The sequence below is a fragment of the Balaenoptera physalus genome (assembly GCF_965194825.1).
Source record: "Balaenoptera physalus genome assembly, chromosome: 4".
In the NCBI taxonomy this organism is placed as follows: domain Eukaryota; kingdom Metazoa; phylum Chordata; class Mammalia; order Artiodactyla; family Balaenopteridae; genus Balaenoptera; species Balaenoptera physalus.
In genome coordinates, this window is record NC_138891.1 from 130,864,732 (window position 1) to 130,883,194 (window position 18,463).

At 36.4% G+C, this 18,463-nt stretch overlaps 1 protein-coding gene across 9 annotated transcripts in view; it reads right to left on the reverse strand.

Moving 5' to 3' along the window:
* GRIK1 (glutamate ionotropic receptor kainate type subunit 1) overlaps window positions 1–18,463 on the reverse strand; it is a 428,591-nt gene that overhangs the window by 86,176 nt on the left and 323,952 nt on the right. The gene's annotated exons all lie outside the window — the stretch shown is intronic.

Sequence of the window (18,463 nt, forward strand, 5' to 3'; positions counted from 1 at the left end):
GGTTGAGAGACGCGCGCGCACACATGCGAAAATCCTGAGATACACCAAATATGGACTCTGAACCAAGCAAATCAAAATGATTGGTCAAAGGAAACACGGAAGAAACGCCCCATAAATGTGATTCAAACTGCCACGAGGGCGTGACTCTCTCTTTCAGCCCGCCAGTGTGTCTATCCACACGTCCTGTACTCTTTTTTTCCCTTAATAAATAATTTGTTTTGCTACTTTCTGTCTTTGTGGAATTCTTTTTCTGCAAAGCCATAGGGCCAGGGCCCTGGCACTGACCGCTGGTCTAGTGGCTAAGGTTTGGTGCTCTCACCGCCGAGACCCAACCTCAATGACTGGCCGGGAGCTGAAACCCTGCTTCAAGCCGCTGCAGGCCAAGGCCACCTTAGATCAGTACCTGATACTCTTACTGTTGGTACTTTAAGAAATCGAGTCACTGGTATAGACTTTGGAGCTTACAGTGATATCACTTAGACAACTGTGACTGTAGCACAGCACTGAATCAGGACTTCCAGGACGCTTTTTAGTAGGTCTGGAGTAGAAGACCTTAGGAATGCAGAATGGTGACCCAACATCAAGATGTACACGACTTAAGTAGGATTAAATGAATAGTGGGGGGAAATCTAATCGAGGTTATTGGGTTTTGAGTATTACTGATATGTAAATGTTCTATTAAGGAAGTGAAGGTATCCTTTATCTTTAACCCTCAGTGTAGTCTCCTGTAAATGACACATTCTTTATATGGTAATTTATTTTCCCTTACTCCTCAAAATTCAGTAACAACACACTAGTTTTTATGGCAATGTGGTTATTTGCATAAGATCAACAAACACTTGTCTTCTGTTTTCACCAGGACACAGTTGGACAAATTGGTTGTGTAAATAAGGTCATACCAAGATTGCCACATCTGAGAATAAATCTCATTTAATCAGGTATAGCAAACCCACCACTAAAACACAAGTGTTGCTCCTCATATTTAGAACCAAGATCTAGAAAGCCCTCTTAGGAAACTCGTCTGTTATTTGTTCTATGGTTTCTATAAATCTCATGAGGAAGGTCATTTACTGGCAGGACAGGAAATCTACCAGAGGTTGGGCCCCTCAAAGAGAGAGAAATTCACCAAAATGTGTAGGTAGTATAAGAATACTGTGCCGATGAGTTTCTTGTGTTTAGTTCCTCACCCTTCTTTGGTAGGGTGAATAATGGTTCCCTAACTGCAAGTGTGCACGTCTTAATCCCCAGAACCTAGAATGTAGCAAAACGTACTTGTTGATGTGATCAAGTTAAGTATCTTAAAATGGGGAGATCATATTGCTTTATCTGGGTGGGCCCAATATAATCAAAGGGTCTTTATAAGAGAGATCCAGGAGAAGTCAGACAGACAGAAGGAGAGGGACAGAGCAAAAGAGATTGAAAGATGCTTCATTGCCAGCTTTGAAGATGGAGGAAAGGGTCCACAAACCAAGGATTACAGGAGGCCTCCCAAAGCTGGAAAAGGCAAGGGTACTGATTTTCCCCAAGGGCTTCCAGCAGGAACCCACCCTGCTAACTCTTTGACATTAGCCCAGTGAGACCCTTGTCAGACTTCTGACCTCAGAGTTGTAAGAGAATAAATTTGTGTTGTTTTAAACCACCACGTTTATGGTGATTTGTTTAAGCAGCAATAGGAAATTAATACATCCATAAGAGCCACAAAAGCACTTCTGGAACAAGAGAGGCTTATGAAAATGCAATCAGAGATTCCTTTTGAAATTTCCATATGGAAGTTAATTTTCTGACCTTAGTAGCTGCTAAACAGAAGCTCTGAATTTGCTGGCCATACTCAAAGAAACTTATGCAGTTAATCAAAGTTTATTGCACCCATATACATTAATTAGGTCCAACACAATGACACCAGACCTTCTGTAACATGAATAATCTTCAGAGATTACTTATGATACTAGAGGGACTGTTGAGAAAATTATCTAACACTTGGAAATAAAACAAGAGGATGAATGCATGTGCTTTTAAGGTCATTTGGGATCATTGTCTAACTGGCCCACCCAAGGATGATTTAACTTTCTAGGAGATTGTACTTTTGTTTGTTTTACTATTTCTTATTGTTCAGGGTCAAGACTATGAAATTATATGTTAATTTGTAGACTTTTTGTCCAATAGAGATACAAATAATTTACGTCTGGTACAAAAGATAACCTCAAAAGTTATGGTTTTATTGTTCTGTAGGACAAAAATCAGTTTCGTCTCTAATTCAGAATTCTTATTTCAGTTAGCCTCTCTGGGTGGACTATATAATCACTGTTCCTTTAACTCTTCTTTGAACCAGCTTTACTGTCCTGTTGGTTCCATCATTAAGGAGTTTATTTCCATCATTATTATTCCATCAGTGTATCTATGGCACATGCTTACTTTACATTTGCATGAGAGTCATTTAATAACTTTACAAAGTTATATATTGACGATTGCTAAGTGGTATACTTGTATTATCTTATTTGATCCTCACAGGAGCCAGATAAGGTAAGTAGGATTGTTCCTACTTTAATGAAGAGGAAAGAGATCCTATAGTCAGTAAGATGCACTGGAGGGATTCAGAACCAGGTGTGTGTCGTATTCTTTCTCCTGCGCCACTCTGTGTTCCCCAAGGTAAGGTCATGAGAAAGAAAATGAAGATGAGTCGCTTAATCTCTCCCATTTAAAATCCTCACACTGGACTTTGCATGTGTCAATAGGAGAAGATATTCTCAAACCAATAAAATTAAAAAATAAAAAAAGTAAATATAAATGCAAACTAAATCAGCCCCAAAATCCTGACTTCCCACAAACTCAGTGACATGTTAGAAGCCTGAGTTGCTCAGCTGACCCAACTTGAATCTGCTGGGTTTAATTAGAAAGACAAAAGCCTCTGCCCTAGCTTCCAGGATCCTATTTCTCAGTTTCTGTGCTTCATCTATGCACAACAGCCTCTCATGAAAGTCAGTATAGCATAGCTGGAGAGTGCTGTCAGCCTGAGTCAAAATAATAGAAGTCGTCAGCCTCTTTTTTGCAGTTCCCTCCATAGGAGTCCTGGGGCAACTGGAATTTACACACAGAATTCTGATGGCCATCAGGATTCAAGGCAAGAGGAATGTCTAGAAAGTATCTAACTCTTGAGTTTATGCTAGTTTGGTTGAAATGCCCCTAATTTTCCCTCTATCACTGCCCTTTATTGCTCTTCTGAACCTCATTCTACTTGTCTACGGTGGATTAAATTGGTCCCAGGATGGTCCTACTTCCTAGGATTTCCATTTTGGATTTACTTGTGTGTGGCTCTTCACTGACTCTTTACTGTAAGTGTTGGTGACTTTTGCTGACTTAAAATTGAAAGACTGGGGAACGTGTTTTAAAGTCCTTTATCTCCAGTCACAATGAATCTCCTCCCTTGGAACCTTCTTCCTGGACATCCCTCTGATTCCCTTCTCTTCAGTACCTTGTCTTCCTTATTTTTAATCAAGCTAAAAATACCTCTTTCTCTGTTATTCTGAGATATCAATAATGCCTTGACTTTTATAAAGCACATCACATGGCAACAAGTGACAGAACCAATTTGTGGTTCAGAAAGCTATATGGAAAATGAGAAGTTTTTAAGTAAAGCAGGAAGACTTAATAAAATCATAAATTAATGTGCTTTTAGCAGCCTAAACAACAACAACAACAAAAAATCACATATTGCATTTAAAAATTTAAAAAATACTGCTAAAAGGCACTTTGTTGGTTTTCAAGTATTGTTCACAAACAAATTTTAGTCATAAACCCGGGATTGTAAACAAGATGCCTTTCAACACAGTGATAGTTAATTTTAATTGCTAGCATGTTTTGATGTCTGAGCATGGTGTATTAGGAAGGGCTTGACTTTGGGATCAAATGATGTGGGATTAACTGGGTGACTATGAGCAAGTTGCTTAACTTCTTCAAGGTCCTTTTGCAAAAATTAATACTGTCTTTGACTAATTGTTGTAAAGATTAAGAGAGATAATTCTTCAAAGCCTCTAACAGTACCATCAGTGGGAAGCTCAATAAAAATCCAGTTCCTTTATTATCCTGACCTAGGTAGAAACTCCTCAGCTCTCCTCACAGATGCAAGATCACTCATAGACCATTTTGCAATGATCCTTGCTCTTTGTCAGAGCCTTCCTTTATGCTGCTTGTCAGTAAAAAACTAACTGCCTTCCTACATCATCAATTACATTAATGCAGTGGCTGTCAAATTCTAATGAGCACAAAATCATTGGGATACTTGTTTGGGATCTGCATTTTTTTATAAGCACTCTACTTGGTTTTGATGAAGAAGGTCCTCATACTACACTCTGAGAATCACTGAAACAGGGTTCAAAGCCTGTCAACTCCATAGACCCAATGCTACCTGTATTTGCTGAACAATCTCGCCAATTACCAGTCAGTCATCAAACAATTACAGAGTCTGATTTCAGCGACGGACTTCACACTCTGATGATTAAGGTATCTAATTATGATCTATCTATCTATCTATCTATTATCTATCTATCTATCTATCTATCTATCTATCTATCTATCTATCTATGTATCCTGTATTTATCTATCATCTGTCTATGTAGAGGGAGTATATAGTATATAATTGAAAAGTAAATGAGTGGCACTGATAAAAAAGTTTTACAGAATTGGAAAAAATAAGCTGTGGCTAGTATGGCCAGTGCAGTTTTTAGAAGAAGAAGATTGAACTAGTCATTGAAGATAAGCAGCATTTGAAAAACTGCATATTCTTAAGTCTCTCAGTACAGTATTGATCTAGCGAAATACTGTCATCGTGCAGTTCGGCATATATTGATTACATCCTATACCCTTATATTCCAAGAAATTTTTAGAAATTATACAGACCTCTCTGGGACAAGACTTTTTGGTGTATTGTAGGCAAGAGAGATCCACTGAGTGTTTTCAAAGTCTGTGCTTGCTGAGAAAATAGATTTGTCCGGAAAGATCCTGATTGTTATAATTGTTCTTGGGGTAACACTGACCTCATAAGTCCTCTTTCAGAATCTAGCATCAATTCTTAGCATGGCCCCAAACCAGTTTACTTTTTGCCAGTGTTCCCTCAGTGGAGTACTATCCTAGTGATAGATTAGATTCCTGGCATGGCCACACAGTCCAAAGCTCATACATTAATGTGGAGCTGAACTAAACCTCGAAATTTCAGCCATTTGCCCCTGGTCCAGGGACTCCTGCATGCTGCCAGTCCTGGAAGCATTTACACTGATCTCCAGGCATTTCCCAATGCTACTGAAAAACAGTAATCATAGCAGTTGTGTATATGTGCCCAGGTGTTTCAGAATCCTCATTAGAGCACTTCCTTGAAACAATATTTTCAATTGCCTAGAGAACAAAACCCCGCCTCTCTAACATACTCTTTACTGCTATTCCCTACGGTTTCCTTTTCGCCCCCCATCTATGGACATGTTTTACCCCAATGGTTACCGTGAAACATGTTTCAATTGTGGGGATGCCTCTCCAGACTCTGTGCATATTCATAATTCATGAATGTGTTCCTGTTACTTTCTTTACTTGGAATTTTCTCCCTTGACATATTCTTAGACATACTGCTCATTGTTAGAGTGTAAGCCTCCCAAGGGTAGGGATGGGCATCTGTTTTGTTCACTGATATAACCCAATCACCAAAGATAGTGCTTGACACCTAGTAAGTAGTACTCACTCTATGCTTGTTGAATGAGCAAAAGAATCTATCAAGATCAGTTCAAATATCACCTCCTCTCTGAAGCCATTCCCAATCCCTTCAGTCAGAACACATAACTTTTCCTCTGGGATTTTATGGTATTATACTTATTATCCTATCACAGCCCACATCACAACAGTCTTGTATTACAATCAGGTGTATGTATTTCCCTCCAGACTATGTGTTTTTTAGAGACAGGGGCAGTGTTGTATTCATCATTTACTTTCATTGCTCACCACGCTTCTTACACCTAGCAGTGCTGCATGAATAGTACATACTTATTACTTATGAATTAAATTGAATTTCTGACTAAGATCTTCCATAAAAACTTATCTTTAATACTACAACTTTAGAAGATGCAAAAATGAATACTTTAATTAGAAATTATTTGGAAGCAACTTGAGCCCCTCTCTGTTAAATCTTCTAGTGTCAGAGACTTCTTGTGGTCCTACTTGGATCACAATATGATAGCCCTATTTTGCTCAACCTCAGTCCCCTGTAACTTTGGATTCCTTGCAAGTAGCAAGATTTCTGTTGCTCTGGAAAAATCATTTCACCTCACAGGACTTCTGTGTCTTCTATAAAAGAAGATGTTGAATGGAACAATCTCTGAGATTCAACAATTCTGTTACTTCCTCTGTCTGGCTTGGAAATTCACCCAAATTCTCAGCACATGCTTACACAAGCCTGAGTGCAACAAGTCTTAGGAATCCATCCCAGACCTCTTTGAAAACTAACACTGCACTTTTGAGAGTCAAACAAGAAAGAGGGCCAATCTGTGGAGGAATATCCAGGTCTCTAATTAATCAATCAGAATGTAATGCTTAGAAATCCTTCTAACATGAGACAAAATCCAGTCCTGTCTTTTGTCTCTCTACTTACCCTACTCCTTTCAGCTCCAGGAGACTTGCTGAATTTACTCCTTACTTGCCAGACATATCACTTTCTTATCCATCGAGGAAATAAACTTATCTTCTTTAAAGATTATTTTTTATTTTATCACCTCACACCAGTTAGAATGGGCATCATCAGAAAATCGACAAACAACATATGCTGGAGAGGGTGTGGAGAAAAGGGAACGCTGTTGCACTGTTGGTGGGAATGTAAATTGATACAGCCACTATGGAGAACAGTATGGAGGTTCCTTAAAAAACTAAAAATAGAATTGCCATATGACCCAGCAATCCAACTACTGGGCATATACCCAGAGAAAACCATAATTCAAAAAGACACATGCACCCCAATGTTCATTGCAGCACTATTTACAATAGCCAGGTCATGGAAGCAACCTAAATGGACAGATGAATGGATAAAGAAGATGTGGTACATATATACAATGGAATATTACTCAGCCGTAAAAAGGAATGAAATTGGGTCATTTGTAGAGACATGGATGGATCTAGAGACTGTCATACAGAGTGAAGTAAGTCAGAAAGAGAAAAATAAATATCGTATATTAATGCATATATGTGGAACCTAGAAAAATGGTACAGATTAACTGGTTTGCAGGGCAGAAATAGAGACACAGATGTAAAGAACAAGCGTATGGACACCAAGGGGGGAAAGAGGCTGGTGGGGGAGGGGGTGGTGGTGGGATGAACTGGGAGGTTGGGATTGACATGTATACACTAATAAAAAAAAAAAAGAAAAAAAAAGATTATTTTTTATTTTAGCTCTAGGGGTCTTTTTCTTATTCTTTGACAGGGTCTTATACTTTAAATCCCAAGTGCTCACCTACCTACAACTTCTTAACTAACCCTTTTGCGGCTGTGCCCTTCAGAGCACAAAGAAGTAAATGGGACTTGCCTAAAGCAACATCATGATATTTTGGCAGAACTGCTGAGTAAGTCCTTCAGCTTTGTTTTTCTAACATCACATTAAGCAATACTATTTCAACCCAAATGCTTTGCAGCATTTATTTCCTCAGGATGAGGATTCTGGGGTTTAGATTCACTCAGCGTCAAGAACTTTCAGTCAAGTGAAGAAATAAGTCAAATAAATCCCATGGCATTTCATGAAACTGCCTCAAAACTACAAAAGACTTAATTAGACTATGGTTATTTGACTTAACGATGTTTTGAAACAATATTCACAAATCGTGGGTGAGAAGAAAATTGCTTGGTGCCATATTTCAAAGATGTCATTTCCGAAAGTGCTTTAAGCAGGAAGCAACACACATTACTCAGCCTATTGTAGAATACTTAAGTTTGAATGGTAGAAGTCAGTTGTTTTGATACCATTACAGTTCAACTGAATCATGTTAAGTAGAACAGGTTGGACATGGCCTCATTTAGATCAGCTTAGTTTCCTTCTCTCTTCTTGTATGGAGCAAAATTTACTATCGGCCATCACTGAATGAAGTCTTTTAAAATAAGAAAAACCAATTATAAAAGATGGGCTATCCAGATCTCTAATTAGCAAACTACTTTGAAAGTATAGTAATGAAAGTACACCTGTGGTTTAATTTATAATAATGTTATTACCACCGCATTAAAAATACATAAAACACCTTTCTGAGAAGGGGAACACAGCAACACAGTAGCAATGGAAGTGTCGCTACTGCTTAGCACTGACAATGCAGCAAGTGAATTTGTTTTTTTTACAGCGTGAAACCTCATCCTTCAACAATACAGTTGCCAAAAGTCAGTTTCTTTGTTTTGTCCAACAATTGTGACATTAACATCAGTACACTTTAAGTTTTTGTCAGATTGTACCACCAGGCAAGTTTGAGCAACTGATTCTAAACATGACTGATTTTGGAAGAGACATGAAAAAAATTACACAATCAAATAGTTCATAAAAAAATGCTCTTAAAAGATGCATACCAGGTACTGATGGTCTCACCTCTGCACGGCTTCCACCCAAACGCCACCCAGTGCACAGTTACCCTGGGGCAATGGCCTTAGAAACACTCCTGGACAGACATGTTGTCAAAAGCTGCTTGCAAAGGGGTCACACTCCAATTACTAAGACAGGCTGCTGATTTCCATTTAATGTAAATTCACTGAGCATACGGAATAAATGATCATCACATATCTGCCATCAGTATTTTGCTTAGCATGAAAAAAATTACGTACTGGCAAACGCTTGAAGTGTGGCATCAGATTCACATATTCATGGATTCTGCATCCACAGATTCAACCAACTGCAGATTAAAAATATTAGGAAAAATTCCAGAAAGTTCCAAAAAGCAAAACTTGAATATGCCGTGTAATGGAAACTATTCACATAGCATCTACATTGTATTTACAATGATTTGTATACTATTTAATTTGTATTAGGTACTTTAAGTAATCTAGAGATGATTTAAAGTATAGATGAGGCTGTGTATTGGTTATATGCAAATATTACACCTTTTTATGTAATGGACTTGAGTATCCACGAATTTTGGTATCCATGAGGGTCCTGGAACTCATGCCTCATGGATACTGAGGGATGGCTGTATTTCCTCCCATATCCTTTGTGTAATTCAAACCAAAGTGCCTTCAGAGGACCCTTTGGGGCTGGTATTGCACAGTCTAGTGTTTGAGAATTTGCAGTGGCTTGTTTGTTTTAGAATATGTTTATTCCAAATCTCTTTCTTCTTTATTGCTTCATGATCATTTGCATTTTCATTCCTTTTCATTGTACTATGGCATTTGGCTTAATTCTGCATATATTCATTTACCTCTCAGTTGCAGTTTATCATTTACCCTGTCTGGAATGCTTGGGGTAACCTAATACCCCAGTGTCATCTTGATAATCTCTAATTGCCCTTTAGATTTTCTATTTGATGTTCCTTCCCCCAAGAAACTCGAAACCTCAAAACTGGGTTAGGAATTCTTCCAAAGTTTCCCCATAGTGTTCCGTAATTTTCGCTATGAAACTATGCATTGGATTGGATCGATTGCTTACTTGTCTTCCTCTCCTACTTTACTATTGATTCATTGAGGGCAGGGTATCAGTGCTTCATAAGACTTACATGTTCTTACCGTGCCATTTGTGAATCTGTCAGTTAAACATGCTGAATGGAAATTTCTCTAATGGAGGCAGTTTTGGTATAACAGAAGCAGCATGGATTTTGGCATCATAGAACCCCAGGGTCAAATCCTTTCTACATTTTACCAGTTGGACAAGTTGATCAAACCAACTAAGTTCCACTTTCCTCATTTGTCAAATGGGAATACAAAAATCTATCTTGCAGGAATGTTGAGAGGATAATAACCTAACCTTACACCTAAAATGTTTTCATATCCAAGCACCAAAGGATGACCAGAGATGGTCCGGCTCTTTTTACCCCTCAGAGATTTCCATTAAGTGCAGGGATTGAATTCAATCTCTGTCTCTAGAGATGCTGTGTTTCTGTAAAGTAAATCTCCTTAGAAAGACAAGCATTTATGAAATATGTAGAAAGCATGTGATGTTATGAAGTTATTTGCCAATTAATTTAGTATGTGTCCACCTGCAAACAGCAAGCTTGGATGTGGATAGGGGCCCCAATAATACTGAGTAGGTCACCAGGTAAAAGCAAGCATCAGTTCTGTAGTTTTCAAGTGTCGGATATTAACTGAGATGTAGCAGGTACTTCTGCTCTGAGTGGAATTTTTCTTGCAGGCAATCACTAGGTGATCTCATGCAAGGGTTACAGCAGTTTTAATGGGACAAGGGTATCACATGTGAAAGTGCTACAAGGTAAGAATAAAATTGGAATTGGAACCCAATCAAGCAATTTGTTGAAAAAGATGACTTGCTTCTATCATGGCCCTTCTTTAAACTCCCTTGAAATAGAGGACATGCCCTAGCCTTTGAGGACAAGCACTTTGTCAGACTTGCTCCAGAAAGATCACCACCTATTTTCATTCTTTTGTGGATAGTCTAGTCTTTTCTGAACTTAAATCTTACTTGTGCTTTACACTCTAGCTAGAGCATTGTCAGCAGTTTTTCTTGGATCAGAAAAAGCAGTAAAACGGGAACCTCACAACATGATCCAGGCCCTAGGCTGTGACCAGAAATTGGCAATGTTCTTGGGAAAGACACTGAAGTTGAGATAAAACCAGGTGTTTACCTCCTTCTTTAGGCTAAGCATAAGTTACTTAAATGTTATGAAAGTTAGCAAATCACTTACAATCCTATATTCTCTCTTGACTTCACATGACTACAAGCTTTGGGTGTACTGACAAATCCAATAATAAATTGATTTAGCCAACAGCATACCTTCCTAAATTATGAAAAGTAGAAAAGCAGCTTTCAAATTGGGAGAGGACTAAATCCTAATCTCACAACAGCCACAAAGAGAAAGAAGCAGGAGTGAATAAAAAATTACTTCTGAATCAAGATAAAGCTTTGCTTAGATACTACTAAGAGAAATCAGGGATGACCTATAGAAACTGGTAAGAAATTTTACTTTCTGCCTAAGAACAAACAAGTGAGACACCTGACAGAAATCCTGTCATTTAATTAGGAGCTTCATCTAAAAACAACTTTTCAAGGATTAGGTATGGGGTGGGGAGGCAGTGAAGAAGATCTAAAATCTGCTACTGTTTGTTTCGTTCCAAATTTTAAATGTAGAAGGGGCACAGGATGCGACCCTGTCCATCAGAGGGCCCAGGACCCAGTCCAGCACACACAAAAAATTAACAAATGGCAATAAATACATACATATCAATAATTACTTTAAATGTAAATGGATTAAATGCTCTAATCAAAAGACATAGAGGGGCTGAATAAATACAAAATACATTAATTACTTTACATTTTACATTTAAGGTCAATGGACCAATTATCCAGACAAAAGATCAATAAGGAAACACTGACCTTAAACAACATACTAGATCAAATGCACTTAATAGATGTATATAGAACATTCCATCCTTTTTCTGTTGTACGTGGAACATTCTGCAGGATGGATCACGCACTAGGCCACAAAACATGTCTCAGTAAATTTAAGAAGACTGAATCATATCAAGCATCTTTTCTGACCACAACACTGTGGGCAAGAAATCAACTCCAAGAAAAAAATTATGACACAAAACACAAACACTGGAGGCTAAACAATATATGACTAAACAACCAATGGATCACTTAAAAAAATCAAAGAAGAAATAAAAAAACAAAACCTAGAAACCAATGAAAACAAAACCACAATGATCTAAAATCTATGGGATGCAGCAAAAGCAGTTCAAAGAGGGAAGTTTATAGAGATAAAAGCCTACATCAGAAAATAAGAAAAATTTCAAATAAATAACCTAACTTTACACCTAAAGGAACTAGAAAAAGAAGAATAAACAAAACCCAAAGTTAGTAGAAGGAAAGAAATCATAAAGAGCAGAGCAGAAATAAATAAAATAGACACTAAAAAACAATAGAAAAGATCAACAAAACAAAAGTCTGTTTCTTTGAAAAGATTAAGAAAATTGATAAAACTTCAGCCATACTCATCAAGAAAAAAAGAGAAGGCTAAACCTATAAAATCAGAAATAAAAAAAGAGATATTACAACTGACACCACAGAAATACAAAGAATCATAAGAGATTACTACAAACAATTATACACCAATAAAATGGACAACCTAGAAGAAATAGACAAATTCCTAGAAATGTACAATGTCCCAAGACTGAACCATGAAAAAAATAGAAAATATGAACAGACCAATTACCAGTAATGAAATTGAATCAGTAATTAAAAACCTCCCAACAAACAAAAGTACAGGACCTGATGGCTTCACAAATGAATTCTACCAAACATTTAGGGAAGAGTTAACACCTGTTCTTCTTAAACTATTCCAAAAAATTGCAGAGAAAGCCAGCATTACTCTGATACAAAACCAGACAGAGATATCACAACAACAACAAAAAAGAAATTACAGGCCAATTTCACTGATGAACATAGATGCAAAAATCCTCAATGAAATATTAGCAAATAGAATTCAACAATGCATTAAAAGGAGAATACACCATGATCAAGTGGGATTAATTGCAGGGACGTAAGAATGGTTCAGTATCTGCAAATCGATCAATATGATACACCATATTAACAAATTAAAGAATAAAAATCATATGATCATCTCAATAGATGCACAAAAAGCTTATGACAAAGTTCAACATTCATTTATGATAAAAACTCTCCACAAAGTGGGTATAGAGGGAACATATCTCAACATAATAAAGGTCGTATATGGTGAACCTCCAGGTAACATCATACTCAATGGTGAAAAGCTGAAAGCATTTTCTCTAAGATCAGGAACAAGAGAAGGCTGTACACTCTTGCCAATTTTATTCAACATAGTATTGGAAGTTGCTAGCCACAGCAATCAGACAAGAAAAATAAATAAAATGAATCCAAATTGGAAAGGAAGAAGTAAAACTGTCACTGTTTGCAGATGACATGATAATCTACATAGAAAATCCTAAAGATGCCAACAAAAAACTACTAGAGCTCATCAATGAATTCTGTAAAGTTGCAGGATATGAAGTTAGTATACAGAAATCTATATTTCTATACACTAACAACAAACTATCAGAAAGAAAAAATTAAGAAAACAATCCCATTTACAATTGCATCAAAAAGAATAAAATACCTAGGAATAGATCCACCTAGGGAGGTGAAAGGCCTGTATTCAGAAAACTATAAGAAAACTATAAGACACTGATGAAAGAAATTAAAGACAATACAAACAGATAGAAATATAGTGTGTTCATGGATTGGAAGAATTAATATTGTTAAAATGACCATACTACCCAAAGCAATCTACAGATTCAATGCAATCCCTATCAAAACACCAATGACATTTTTCACAGAACTAGAGCAAATAATTCTAAAATCTGTATGGAAACACAAAATACCCTGAATAGCCAAAATAATCTTGAGAAAGAAGAACAAAGCTGGAGGTATCAAGCTCCTTGATTTCAAACTACACTACAAAGCTACGGTTATCAAAACACTATGGCACTGGCACAAAACCAGACATGTAGGTCAATGAAACAGAATAGAAAGCCCAGAAAAGAGCCCACATTTTCTGGGCAATTAATCTCTATGACAAAGGAGGCAAGAATATACAACGGGGATAAGATAACCTCTTCAATAAATGGTGTTGGGAAAACTGTATGGCCACATGCAAAAGAATCAAACTGGACTCTCACATCATGCACACAAAAAAATTCAAAATGGATGAAAGCTTTAAATGTAAGATCTGAAACCATAAAACAAGAAGAAAACATAGAGAGTAAGCTCTTTGACATTGATCTCCTAATATTTTTTTGGATGTCTCTTCAGGCAGGAAAAACAAAAGCAAAAATAAACAAATGGGACTATATCAAACTAAAAAGCTTTTGCAGAATGAAGGAAACTATCAACAAAACAAAAAGGCCACCTACTGAATGGGAGAAGATACTTGCAAGTGATATATCTGATAAGGGATTAATATCCAAAATATACAAAGAACTCATACAACTCAACATCAAAAAAATAATCTGATTTAAACAATGGGCAGAGGATCTGTATAGACATTTTTCTGAAGAAAATACACATGAAAAGATGTTCAACATCATTAATCATCAGGGAAATGCAAATCAAAACCATGATGAGATATTACCTCACACCTGTCAGGATGACTATTATAAAAAAAGACAACAAATAACAAGTGTTGACAAGGATGTGGGAAACAGGGAATCCTTGTGCACTATTGGTGGGAATGTAAATTGGTGTAGACACTATGGAAAGCAGTATGGAGATTCCTCAAAAAATTAAAATTAGAACTATCATATGATCCAGCAATTTCACTCCTGGGTTGTTATCCAAAGGAAACAAAAACACTAATTAGAAAAGACATATGCACTCCTATGTTCACTGCAGCATTATTTACAATAGCCAAGATATGGAAGCAACCTAGGTGTCCATGGAGTGAAGAATGGATAAAGAAGATGTGGTATATCTATATCTATATCTATATCTAATCTACAATGGAATATTACACAGCCAAAGAAGAATGAAATCTTGCCATTTGCAACAACATGGATGGACCTAGAGGATATTATGCTTAGTGAAATATACCAGAGAAAGACAAATATTCTCTGGTTTCTCTTACATGTGGAGTCTGAAAAAACAAATGAACAAACATAACAAAACAGAAACAGAGTTATAGATACAGAGACCAAACAGGCGGTTGCCAGAGGGTAGGGGGGTGGGGGGAGTAAAACATAGTTGAGGGAAATGAAGAGGTACAAAATTCCAGTTGCAAAATAAGTGAGTCACAGGTATGAAATGTACAGTGTGGGCAACATAGTCAATAACTATGTAACATCTTTGCATGGTGACAGACTACAACTAGATTTATCATGGTGATCATTTTGAAATGTACAGAAATACCAAATCACTATGCTGTAGAGCAGAAACCAACATAGTGTTGTAGGTCAATTATACTTCAATAACAAACAAACAAAAAACTCATAGGAAAAGAAATCAGATTTGTGGTCAGCAGAGGTGGGAGTGGGGGGAGGCAGAATTGGATGAAGGCAGTTAAAAGGCACAAACTTCCAGTTACAAGATAAATAAGTGCTAGGGATGTAAAACACAGCATGATAAGTATAATGAACACTGCCATATGTTATATATGAGTGTTGTTAAGAAAGTAATTCCTCAGCGTTCTCATCAGAAGAAAAAACAATTTTTTTTATTTCTTTAATTTTGTATTTCTATTAGATGATGACAGTTCATTAAATTTACTGTGATAATCATTTCATGATGTATGTAAGTCAAATCATTATGCTGTACACCTTAAACTTATATGGTGCTGTATGTCAATTATGTCTCCATAAAACTGGAATAAAAAAGACATATCTATGGCAAAAAAAGAAAAAAATGGAGAGAGGGAAAATTATGTATCTATTGATGAATAAGCCAAAACTAAACAACCAAATACTCTAATATCTTAATTCATAGGTGTAAGGAAACTTCTTGCTATAAATTTCAGGTAGGGTGGCCAATCAGTCTCAGTTTGCTCAAGATTGTCTGGCTTTTAAAACTGAAAGTCTCATATCCAGGGGAAACCTTCAGTTTTAGGCAAACCAGGACGGCTGTTCAGCCTAATTGCAGGACAAGTCCAATACTGAATTTTTTTTCCGGTAAGTAGCTTCATGGTATCAGTCAAGGCGTCCTACTTTCTTTTTTTTTTTTTTGAAAGTTGCAAAATGTTTTTTATTTATGTAACTCAACTAAGAAAGTTCTTTCTGAGTCATGTGTTTCAATGTATTTTATTTTTTTAAGTTATATTGGGGTAATATGACAATTGAAAATTTTATATATTTAAGGTGTACACCTTGATGATTTGATAGATATATACATAAGGTGTCCTAATTCCTGAATCAATAAAATTTAGCATCTACAATATAGCTGCAATACAGTGCACTTGATGGATTCATAAGATCATACAGCTGGAGATCTGAGGGATGATAAAATTCCTAAAATGTGTGGGGAAATCAAATATATATAAATCAAATTCAATGTGAGATGTTCTAAGAATATTTTCTGTTCAAAGAATACTATAGTTAACTTTTCTTAAATGTGAGTACATAATTGTTCTCGCATTTGGTTTTGAAAAACTGAATTGTCATATAGTTCTTGTTTAAGTTGTCTATGTTGGAGTGCATGATTTAGAATAAAATCTATGTGATTGAACTCAGTCTTTTTCCTCCTTCCTATGGTGGTTGTGATTGGTGTCCCACCCAATTCCCCTGGTGCCTTATTACAGGGAGTGTTGGTTGCCCTAGGCCTATAGGAACTTACTAGCTGGGAAATGCTTGGGAGGATATGTCCCAAACTCCCAGGATGGTGGTGGCCTATAGCCAATGAATGAGTAATATTGGGGTGTGTTAGATGCCTAGAGGACCCATACATGCTGGTGAAATGCATGTTCCAAAAGTCCCCTGGTGGGATAAGGATGAAGGTAGATTTCTCCTAGTTTCTTTCTCTGTCTTACTCACCTTCCCTCACTCCATTACCTGCCTCTCCTGAGAATGCTCTCTCAATAAATCATACAAGTGTCCCCATCTTAGGCTGTGCTTCCAGGGCAACAGAACTTTACTATAACTTATATCTATCTGTAATTTACTATAATTTTATCTAAAACTGGAAAGATTGCTACCATTTAGTTGGCCATTCATATCTTCAAGATAACATAGAAATTTTCCATTATGTCATAGAGGGGTAGGAAGATGGGAATTAGCATATTGACTGTCCATTAATTTATATCATCTCCTTTAATCATGATCACGACTCTGCAAGGTAGGCATTTTTATCTCCTTTGTTATCCACAGGCAACTGAGTCTCAGCTAGGTCAAGATAGAATCATTAGTTAATGGGGAATCCAAGCTTAATTCAGGTTGTCTCATTTCAAAGACTCTTCTTGTTTCTTTTTGTTTTTTTTATTCTTCTGTCTTCCTTTACTTCTCTTTCCTTTTTCTTCAGTTCCTCAATTTATAATGTCAGTTTAAAAATGATTAAAGTACATTTATTTCCCTAATAGCCAGTAATCTCATCAATAGTCAAAGTAAAAATGGTTGGACTTGAGTTTTTCATAAGCTATGATTAATTTTAAAATTCATATCTGAAATAATAAAAATAGAATGAATAAAAAGCACTTGTATAATTTAGTTGGTAAGTTTGACCCTATGTAATCATCAACATATTATGCACAAAAGTCTGAAATATGAATTCTATCAAGCTAAACATATGCAGAATAATTGTCTAATGCTCAGGTAACATTTCATAGGGAGATTTTCATTTATTGTCTTTATTTTCAAAATGTTTTGTTGGCAGATCTTGTTGATAAAATGTGAGAGCTGTGAGGGTAATTGCAATTCTTGGCTAGATGTGTTGCTTTGTGTAAAGATGCTCTATTTCCATTTCTAATAATAGCAAGATGAAAAGAAAATGTGTAATGGTTGAATGGAGCAAACTTAGTTGAGGTTCAAAATTACATCAACAATTTGCCACATTTACAAATCTTCATTATTTCTTTAAAAGTAAATCCCTTGCAATTTTTGGAATTGTCTTTTAAAATATTTGACAGTGACCACACTCATCACATGTATTGATTAAGAAAAAAATGTTTATTTTTCAGTTCCTTGCCTCAGAAGAATTTTAATCACAAATACTGCCACTCCCTGATTAGATTCTTTTATTTTTTTTGGTCATAAATCATGACTAGATTATTTGAGTAAGTCTACATTATTTGGGTAATTAGATGATGTTGTTATCAGCCTGTCTGACTTTGGTTCAGAATATTTACTTTAAAAGGGTATAGGATATTTAGAATGAATTTTTTAAAAAAGTGTTTTCCTTAAAAGACACTGCCTTTACTCTTACTTATCATGCCACATAAACTTTAAAGCTGTATTTACAATGGAATCAATGAAAGGAATGAATGAGTGAAAAAACCTCTAACATTTATACGCAAAAGGTCAGTTCCAGTTATTAGTGTCAAAACCTGACTTGCCCAGGCAAACCCTGGATCATCAACTAACACAAAAGCCAACAATGAACATTTGCATCCTTTTTTTCTGAGTGTTTTTTCGTAGGTTGCACCCAAAGGGAGTCAGCATTCACATATTATTTTCCAGTGATAATTAGCTTGACCTTGAAATCACTGGTTTGTAATATCAATAATGTCGACAACTATAGCCTGGCCCTGGGTTGAACTTGCTGTTTGGCCCTGATAGGACCGGGAAGGAAAGGTGGAAGGATGTT